This window comes from Triticum aestivum, chromosome 2A, assembly GCF_018294505.1.
Source record: "Triticum aestivum cultivar Chinese Spring chromosome 2A, IWGSC CS RefSeq v2.1, whole genome shotgun sequence".
In the NCBI taxonomy this organism is placed as follows: Eukaryota; Viridiplantae; Streptophyta; class Magnoliopsida; order Poales; family Poaceae; genus Triticum; species Triticum aestivum.
In genome coordinates, this window is record NC_057797.1 from 499,346,940 (window position 1) to 499,356,010 (window position 9,071).

The window sequence follows — 9,071 nt, forward strand, 5'->3', positions numbered from 1 at the left end:
CTACATATGCATCATTATCAACAAAGGGGTGGTGGAGTTTGACTGCAGCAAGCCAGCTTTGACTCTGTGGCTATCCTAAACTATGATTGCAAGTAACTCTTTGAGGTGGCGCACATGAGTCCACATATTCACCATATCAATACACCACTATGGATCTGCTCCTATCTCCCTACGAGAAGGCCATCCATAGCTCTCACGCTTATCTTGCACATTTTAGAGTATCCACTTCAAGTTATCTATGAACTGTACAGGCAACCCAAAAGTCCTTCACCACGGACACGGCTATTCGAATAGATGATGTTAACCCTGCATGGGTGTACTTCTCCACACACGCTCTCACCACTTACCACCATGTACACGTTGTGTATCTCAGCAACCTTCAAGCGGAAGCCTGGCAAGGGAGTCGGCCACGACCTGACTAACCACACAAGTCTCTCGTCCAGGTTTATCACCTATTCGGGTTCCATCTGCAAGGAGATCTGGCCGGGGTATCGCTCACGGCCACAAACGATGTGCATGGGGTTCCAAGCCCACCAAACGGGCGACGCTTGCCATACCCGGTCACGGTGCCTAGTCTGTTCCAAGCACACCTGTACCGGGTGCCACTTGGTAGACTACTAACACTACCTACAAACACCAGAAACTAGTTGCAACTCCTGGACAGAGATCATGTTGATTAATAAGTCGAGAGGGGCACTTAAGCATTCCAATGTGTGGTAGTAGCTGTTCATGGATAACAAACACATAACTCAGTTCCTAAGGACGGCTTCAATGAGACAACTCACCATGTACTCCTACATGGCCTCTCACCGATACCTTTACCAAATCGTGTTCACACACTTAGCTCTCAACAGTAGGACATGTTCACACACCTCCAATTCATCCCCGATGAATCAGACCTGACTCCACTCTAAGCAGTGGCAGGCATGACAGACAAGCATGAATGAGTAGGCACATCAAGGCTCAAACAACTCCTACTCATGCTAGTGGGTTTCATCTATTTACTGTGGCAATGACAGGTCATGTAGAGGAAAGGGGTTTAGCTACCGCATCATGTAATAGTTGAAACGTTGTTGTCCTAATGCAGTAAGAGAGCGCAGGAGTGAGAGAGTGGGATTGTATCGGAATGAACAAGGGGGTTTTGCTTGCCCGACACTTCTGAAGATAGTATAGTTCTTCATCGGTGACATCGAACTCATCGTCGAAACGTCGTCTATTGAGAGGGGCAATTACCGGCAAACAAGGAAGAACCAATGCAATGCACAATATGATGCATGATCATGACATGGCAATATGTTGTGGCTGAGCTAATGCAACTAAGACCAGATGGGTTTCAGTCATTTTGAACCAAAGGTTCAACTCCAAACTAATATTATGAATTTAAGTAATGCTTTATCATGTTTTGATATAAACAGCATGGTTAAGTTTCTCTAACATGCATGAAACCAGTTCAGATGGGTAGATTGGATTTTTCTGATCATTTTTGGTATATAAATTATTTCAATCTGGGCAACGGTTTAATTTATATGAATTTTAAAAGTTTTGCTAAATTTCTGGAATTTCCTGATTTAATTAAACCCAGAAAAGCTTTATTGCGTCAGCACCGCGTCATGCCTACGTCGGCAAGTCAAAGGCGCTGACCAGAGTCAAACTTGACGTGTAGGGTCCACACGTCAGTGATATAGTGTGAAATATGAGGGGTTATTTCTAATCTAATTAAAAGATTAGGGCGCCGGGGCCCACTGTCAGTGTCACAAGGAGGGTTAATTAGCACGGGTTGACCGGTTTGACCGGCGGTTAGTCGCTGGTGTGGCCGAATGCGGCGGAGCGCGTCTGGTTCATCGCTCCGGCGACCATTTGGGCGGCGGAGGCCACAGACGAGGGGCCAAGGCTCGTCTGCATCGTCTGGAGCAAGCAGGAGACGCGGGGGTGGCCTGAGCTCACCGGGAACGAGCTCGGGGCGGCGACCGAAGCACAGCCAGGTGCGCGCGGGGTGCTGGAGGGCATGGTAGGAGCTACGAGCGGGTGGCTTTGGTCTTCTAGGAGGCTCCTAAGCACGATGGCATGCGCGGGCGCGAGCTGCGGTGGCTCTGCCCACGACGGTGAGGATCCACAGCGGCGCGACCGCTCGGGTCCGGTGGTTAGCACGGCTACGACGCGGGAGTGACAAAACGGAGAGGGGGAAACAGCGGCGAGGCTCACAGCGGATCCGGCGGAGGCGTTAGAGAGCTCGGGGGAGGTCCAATGCGGGCAGAATGGCGACGACGATCTCGTGCGGCCGGAGGTGAAGACGACGGTGATAGCGGCTCCACAGGGCGTCCGGAGACGCACGGCTTGATGGAGAAGACGAGGACAATGGCACGGAGCTCGTTTGCATGATGGAGGGGCGAGGCCGTGGCGGTGGGCGCGGCAACGGCGAACGGTGGCGACGGCAGCGCTCGGCCATGACGTGCAGAGCGAGAGGGAAGCAGCAGAGGAGGGGATCGACACGAGGGAGAGTGAGAGGGCTCCGGGGTGTGTCGCGGCGATGTCCAGGGAGGCCAGAGCATCAAGGGGGAGGGGCAAGCAGGCAGGTGGCGTGGCGCCCATCCGCGCGGGCGGCGAGCACGTGCCCCTCGTCCTTCTGTCATTGCTAGGAGGACGATGACTGGCGGTTGGGCCAGTGGGCCGCACAGTGCTGGGCCGGCTGGAGTAGCCAGGTAAGTTTCTCCTTTTCTCTATTTTGTTTCTGTTTTCTATTTCCGACATTTTTTATAGTTTGGTTTTTGAACCAAACTAATTTTTTTGCTTCTGATAAATTTTGCAGGGACTAAAAGGATTATTCCAAAGCCCCTCAACAAAAATCAGAATTATTGGAGCAATAAAGTATTTATAGTATTTATTTGCTCCAATTCAAAATACAATATGTGTTAATTCAACAATCCAAAATGTCATGCAAAAATGTGCATCACCTCTGGTTGCTGTTTCCAGCATTTTCCAAAAATGATGAACATTTTTGAAGGCCATTTGGGTTCACTGAAAAATATTTTAGTTGAACCTGGTGGATTCCTTTTTATGCTAGGTTTTGAACATCCCCCATTTCAAGTTCATTTGAAAATTTAAACGTGATGCACACATGAAGGGCTAGCCTACTGCATACCAGGACTAGGGATGTGACAACTCGCCGCCACTAAACAAGAATGTCGTCCCGAGATTCAAGACGCGAGGTAAGAGGAAAGGGGGTCACAAAACTATCATGATCTTCAGGATCCAACTGCCCTTCTCGAAGATTTGATTCATTCCATCATCTTGGTTTTGACATCTTTGCCTTCGAGATCTTCACTCGACACGACAACGGAAAGAGAGGGAAACTCTACAGGATTCGATCTTCACGAAGATCAAGCAAACCATGATCAACTCATGCAATGAGACGTTGAATCACCTCTTGAGCTGAGACACAAACACACTTCAAGAGGGATGGAAACAAACAGACGATGAATGTTAAAATTGGTAGGAAACGATTCCACGCTTAAATAAAATGGTGCATGGTTTCAAAGTAGCGAGGAAATAATTGCCATGATTCCATAACGGGGCACCTTAGGGAGGTGGCTTGTAAAGTTATTCCCTTAGGTGGCAAAAAGAATTACTTTTGATACATAGATCATTGAAACTCTTCATACCAGCCTGAGGCAATTCACAATTGATTGTTTGAAAGAATTAAAATGAATGGCATACTCAGTTTGGAAAGGAAACTGTGGTTATAGGGCAATTCGGCAAATGGAAGGAAAATTCCAATTAATACCAAGGATGTAACCTGGTGCCTGAGCGTGCTCTCAAGAACTTGAACATTTCCATACTCATCAAGGTCTTACCAATATCCGTGACTAGGATCCATGTAACACACCTTACTACCAAGATGAATACTGATGGACAATGCAGATGCAAAGGAAGACAATGCTTTCTCAGATTTCACCTTAGCGAGGCCAAGGAAACGAGATCTGGATGATCGACCGAGAGACATTTAGCACTCCTCTTCTAATGTTCTCCTTGATGTGCTAGCGTAAACCATTTATAGATATGGTTTGGTATCTAGAACATCAAGTAAAAGGTCTGACTTCGCGAGCACAAGAATCCATAAGGAATACATTCTAGAACAAGTCATATGGAATCCTCACGGGGAAGCGGCCAACTTTTCAATTCAAGATATTACAATAATAGGTCTTCTGGCTTGGTGTGTTGGCCACAACTCCCACTTAACCAGGTTATAGAGAGACCAATATTACAATTATTGGAAAACGTTCCAACCATCATATCTGCCTGAGATTCAGATCTGGTAGGCAACAGTATATTTCAGACATCATGTCTAGAAAAGAAAGCTTGCAACACAAACCGATGAGATGATGTTGCAAGATTCTCAGGAAATGAACTACGATAGCAAGCTCCAAAACATGAGCTAGTTTGGCTACACACATGTGAACACGGGGTCCCAAACAAGCATGACCATGTAGTAGTCTTATAATAAACACTGCCGAGTTCTGGTTGGGAACCATCATTGCGAAGAGCGAAGTCTTGCGCATGTACCTTTGGGTCCTTAAGGATTAGCACTTAAGAACTTATTTTCCTTGAAAAAATTAATCAGTGGCTTTAGGTGCTAGGGAATACATGTGGAATGGAGGTTGCAAATCTACCAAACCATAGTATACTTCGCACGTGCGTGAATGACTTGGGATGATTCCGGAGGAAGCAAAACTAACTTTCTCGAATTCATGGTGGCAACTTGCATCGAATGCCCATGAATTAAAGGAAGTAACTTCTTTCATCAAACATATACTTCATGAGCTGGCACGAAGGAGATGCTTACAAAAGTTTCCAACACTAACTTGATGTTCAACATAATCATGGAGGAGATATAATGCTATTGATGGGCTCAACAACAAGTCATCAGGATGACCATGTAAATGGAATTCCATAGTTATGTGAACAAGGACATAGCATGGGTCTGACCAAAAGATGTAATGGTGTATGCTCGAGGAACAACCGCAAGTAAGACAACATTACGAACGTTGTTGGTTCTGATCTAATTTGACAATAGCCCATACTCAAATCAAGTTTTGTCAAGACAATAGATCCGACAACTGATCACAAGGATCTGTCTTCAGTACACACACAAAAAATATCCCTTTGGACTGAACTAAGTCAGATAAAGCTTTATCTTCCAACTCCCCAAGTTGTTGTTTAGCTCAACCGACTAGTTCAGAGTATCCAACACAGAATCTTGGAGAATGTGTGGTTTACAAGAAACCAACTTGATCACGAGCTCAACATAACAGCCAGGGCCTACCTGATGATACTTCCGAGAAGATATTCGGAGAATCACGAACCACCAATATGTTATTAAACTCGAGAACAATCTTGCTTTTCAGGGCAAGACGATATGATCAAAAGAGCGAGAGATTGACACAATCCTAACTCATTGATCGGAGAGTGCACCAGGAAATATGGACTAGGTAGCACAATCATTCTTAGGATGATGACTCAATAACTAGCACGCTAAGAATGAGAGTATTGTCCATTAACTACCAAGCAACATGGTTGCTAGGAGTATTGAGTTCACACATCACAATTCACTTGTCGGCATTCCGGTAACAATAACATGGAAACTAAGGAATGACTAGTGATGGCGAGAAGTATCACTACGTCAAAAATTCATAAGAGGTTGTGCAATTCTTTTGATATTCTCGACATAAAGGGGGTAACACTCCGAGGTAGAACAGAACAAAGCTGGATTGACATTTTGATCTGCGAAATACAACTGCTTTGACCCAATCCTAGAAATGGATAAGGTACTGGAGTTTGTTTCTCCTAGTCATTCTGGAATTGAACGGACCGACGGACCATAAAAATAATAGGCATCGATGAACGCTAATGCACAATTACTCCTAACTATCAATTGATAGATGGAGGTCAGAATACAACTATAGAGGGACAACTCAAAGGAACATATGGTTTTCTGAGTTATGGATGCATATATTAGTATGTTGAACAAATCTCAGCATATTTCTTCCAGATAACCCATGCAGAAAGGTAGAACTGGTAGAGTCACAACATAGAATCGAGAACTCATCAAGAGCACACTGGTTGTGATCTTTCGGTTCAACGAGGAACTTCTGCCATAAGTATTTCATGGTATTTGGAAGAGGAAAATACCACGGACCTAGAGGACTATTGCAAAGGTTACTAATATCCTAAAGGAACTAGCAAACATTATGAACATGAAGTAAGTAGGGTGAATCTCGGGTCAAGAACCCAGGAGTAGAATACCTACTACTAAATGGCATCACATGATGCTTTCGAGAATAATGGCCAGAATCATCACACTGGGGATGCAAAGCATTGCTAGATTACTAAGTGGTCCTCTAAGACACCTAGGGTCATAATAATAGCTCCAACATATATGTCGAGGTAACAGAGTACCTCAACTCACCGATTAGTGTGGTTAAACTGGCCCAAAGAAACATCGGGAATGAAAAGAAGGAATTTGCAAATGCATCAGACTATTTAGAAACCTGGGATGACTCAGACAACATAATGGTTGTAAATGCTCAAAAATATTTGAGACATCCTGCAAAATAGTGGCATGACCACTCAACATCACAATATCAAGGTTCTGAGGCCAGCTATGAACATACGGAAGTAGTAGAACTAAACTGAGGCTTGGATCCATCAATCCTACGAGTCTACGGATTAGTAACACGTGATCCTGATGGAATGAATAGAAAGGGTCACATCCCTTGTTCTAGTATGTTATAGGTTTGCTTTGTGCATCATGTTAAGTTTCAAATGAAATTGAAATGGGGATATTTCAAACCCTAGCACCAAAGCAAATTCAAATAGGTTCAAATTAAAAATGGAATTTCAATGAATCCAAAATGCTTTTAAAAAATGTTCATGGTCTTTGGAAAATGTTGGAAACAACAACCAGGGGTGATGCACATTTTTGCTAAACATTTTGGATTTCTGAATGAACCCATATGTATTTGAATTGGAGTTGTTTAAAATAATATAAATATTTTAAAGGCTCCAAAAATGTTGGAATTTGGTGAGGGCCTCTGGTATATTATAACTAGTGGTCACAAGGAATCTCAACATTTTTATATTTGTGCTAGTATTTATTTTAACTCAAAAACAAATGTCAGAAATAGAAAAAGAAAACAAAAAAAGGGAAAACACTTACCTGAGCCTTACTTGAGGCCTGACACTGTGCGGCCCAGCTGGCCGGCCCAGCCAGCTGGCCCTGCCAGCCACCTTCAACCTCCCGCCAGGAGGATGCCTAGCACGTGGCCGACGCACACTGGCGCACGCCCGGCTACCTCCTGCCTCTCTGCTAGCTCCCCGACGCCCTGGACGCCTCCAACGTTGCCACGCAGACCCCCTGGCCCCTCCCTCACTCTCCCCGTGTCCATCCCCCTCCTCTGATCTCTCTGGGCAGCACCACCGAACGCCACCATCCCCGCCGCTCGCCGCTGCCACGACCACAGCCATCTCCTCACCCCTTTGTCGTGTCCACCAGCACCGTCATTGAGCTCCGCCTCACCCCTCTGCATCGCCTCCACACCATCATCTTCAACCTCGGGTTAACCGAGATCGCCGGCGCCCGACCGTCATCTCCGACTCATCCCCGAGTCCGCTGACCATCCCATCGCCTCCGCTGTGAGCTCCTCTTCTTGTTCCCCCTCTTCCCGAGCTCATTTACGCCCCGCAGCCGTCGCCCCTTGTCGACCGAACCGCGCTGCCGCCCGAGCTCGTCGGCAGCAATGCTCCGGTGACCATTTGGTCCCATACGCGTGTCCATCGAGTTTGCTGCCCCGTGCTGAGCCTCGCTAGAGTCTCCCCTTGCCCGCTTGCACCCTGCAACGCTAACCCTACGCGCACCCGAGCTCCGGCCGCTCCCCGGCTGCGCCACCACCACGGATGGATGCGGACGAGCGTCCGCATCCCATAGCTGCACTCCGCACGCCAAATGGCCCCCTGTAGGCAGAACCCCCAGTGCACCGCTGCGTTTGGACTCGTCGGTAGCTAAACACCGGCGACCGCTGACCTTTGACCGGCATGGGTTGACCCCACAGCCCAGTTTGACCTCCCCCCTCTCTCTCACTGACTTGCGGGCCCCGCCCGACTAATTACTATAGTTAGCACTAATTAACTAACTAGGTTAGCTACTACAGTCACTGACTAGTGGGCCCTGCCTAGTTAGTTAGGACTAACTAATTTAGTTAGTTGACTGGGTCACTGACTAGTGGGACCCACTGGTCAGGTTGGACCTGGTCAGCCCCGTTGACTCGCTTATGTCATGCTGACGTAGAGCTGACGCAATAATTGATTTCTGCAATTATTTTAACTCGGGAAATTCCAGAATATTGCCTAAACTTCAAAAAATCATAATAATTCAACCGTAGCTCAGAACGAAATAAATTATATATGAAAAATTATGAGAAAAATGCAAGAATCCATTTATGCCAGTTACATGCATGAAAAACTAACTTATACATGCTGTATAAGTGAAAACATAATAGGGGCATTTTAAATGCTTCATTTTGAATTTGCATTTGAATCTTTGATTCAAATGGGCTTCAACCAATTTGGTAGCATCTTGCATTAGCCCAAACACTAGCATTTGCACATGTCATGTTCATGCATCATCTTGTTGCATTTGTCTGTGTATTGATTACCGGCACCGTTTCTTCTCGATAGGTCCCACTCCGGAAGGTGTTCCCGAGTACCTGTCAGAGGAGCAGTGCCCCTTCGTCGTTCTATCAGGAAAACAACCCCCTTGAGCAATTCGATAAATCCCACTCTCTCACTCCTGCTCCTTATACTGCATTAGGACAACAACGATTCAAACTGCTACTTTCTGCTGCGGTAGTTGAACCCATTCCTCTGCATGACTTGTCATTGCCACAGTAAATAGTTGAAACCCACTAGCATGAGTAGGAGTTTCTTGAGCCTTGATGTTCCTACTCATCCATGCTTGTTTTATTTATTCCAGCTATGCTTAGAGTTGTGTCAGGTCTGATTCATCGGGAATGAATCGG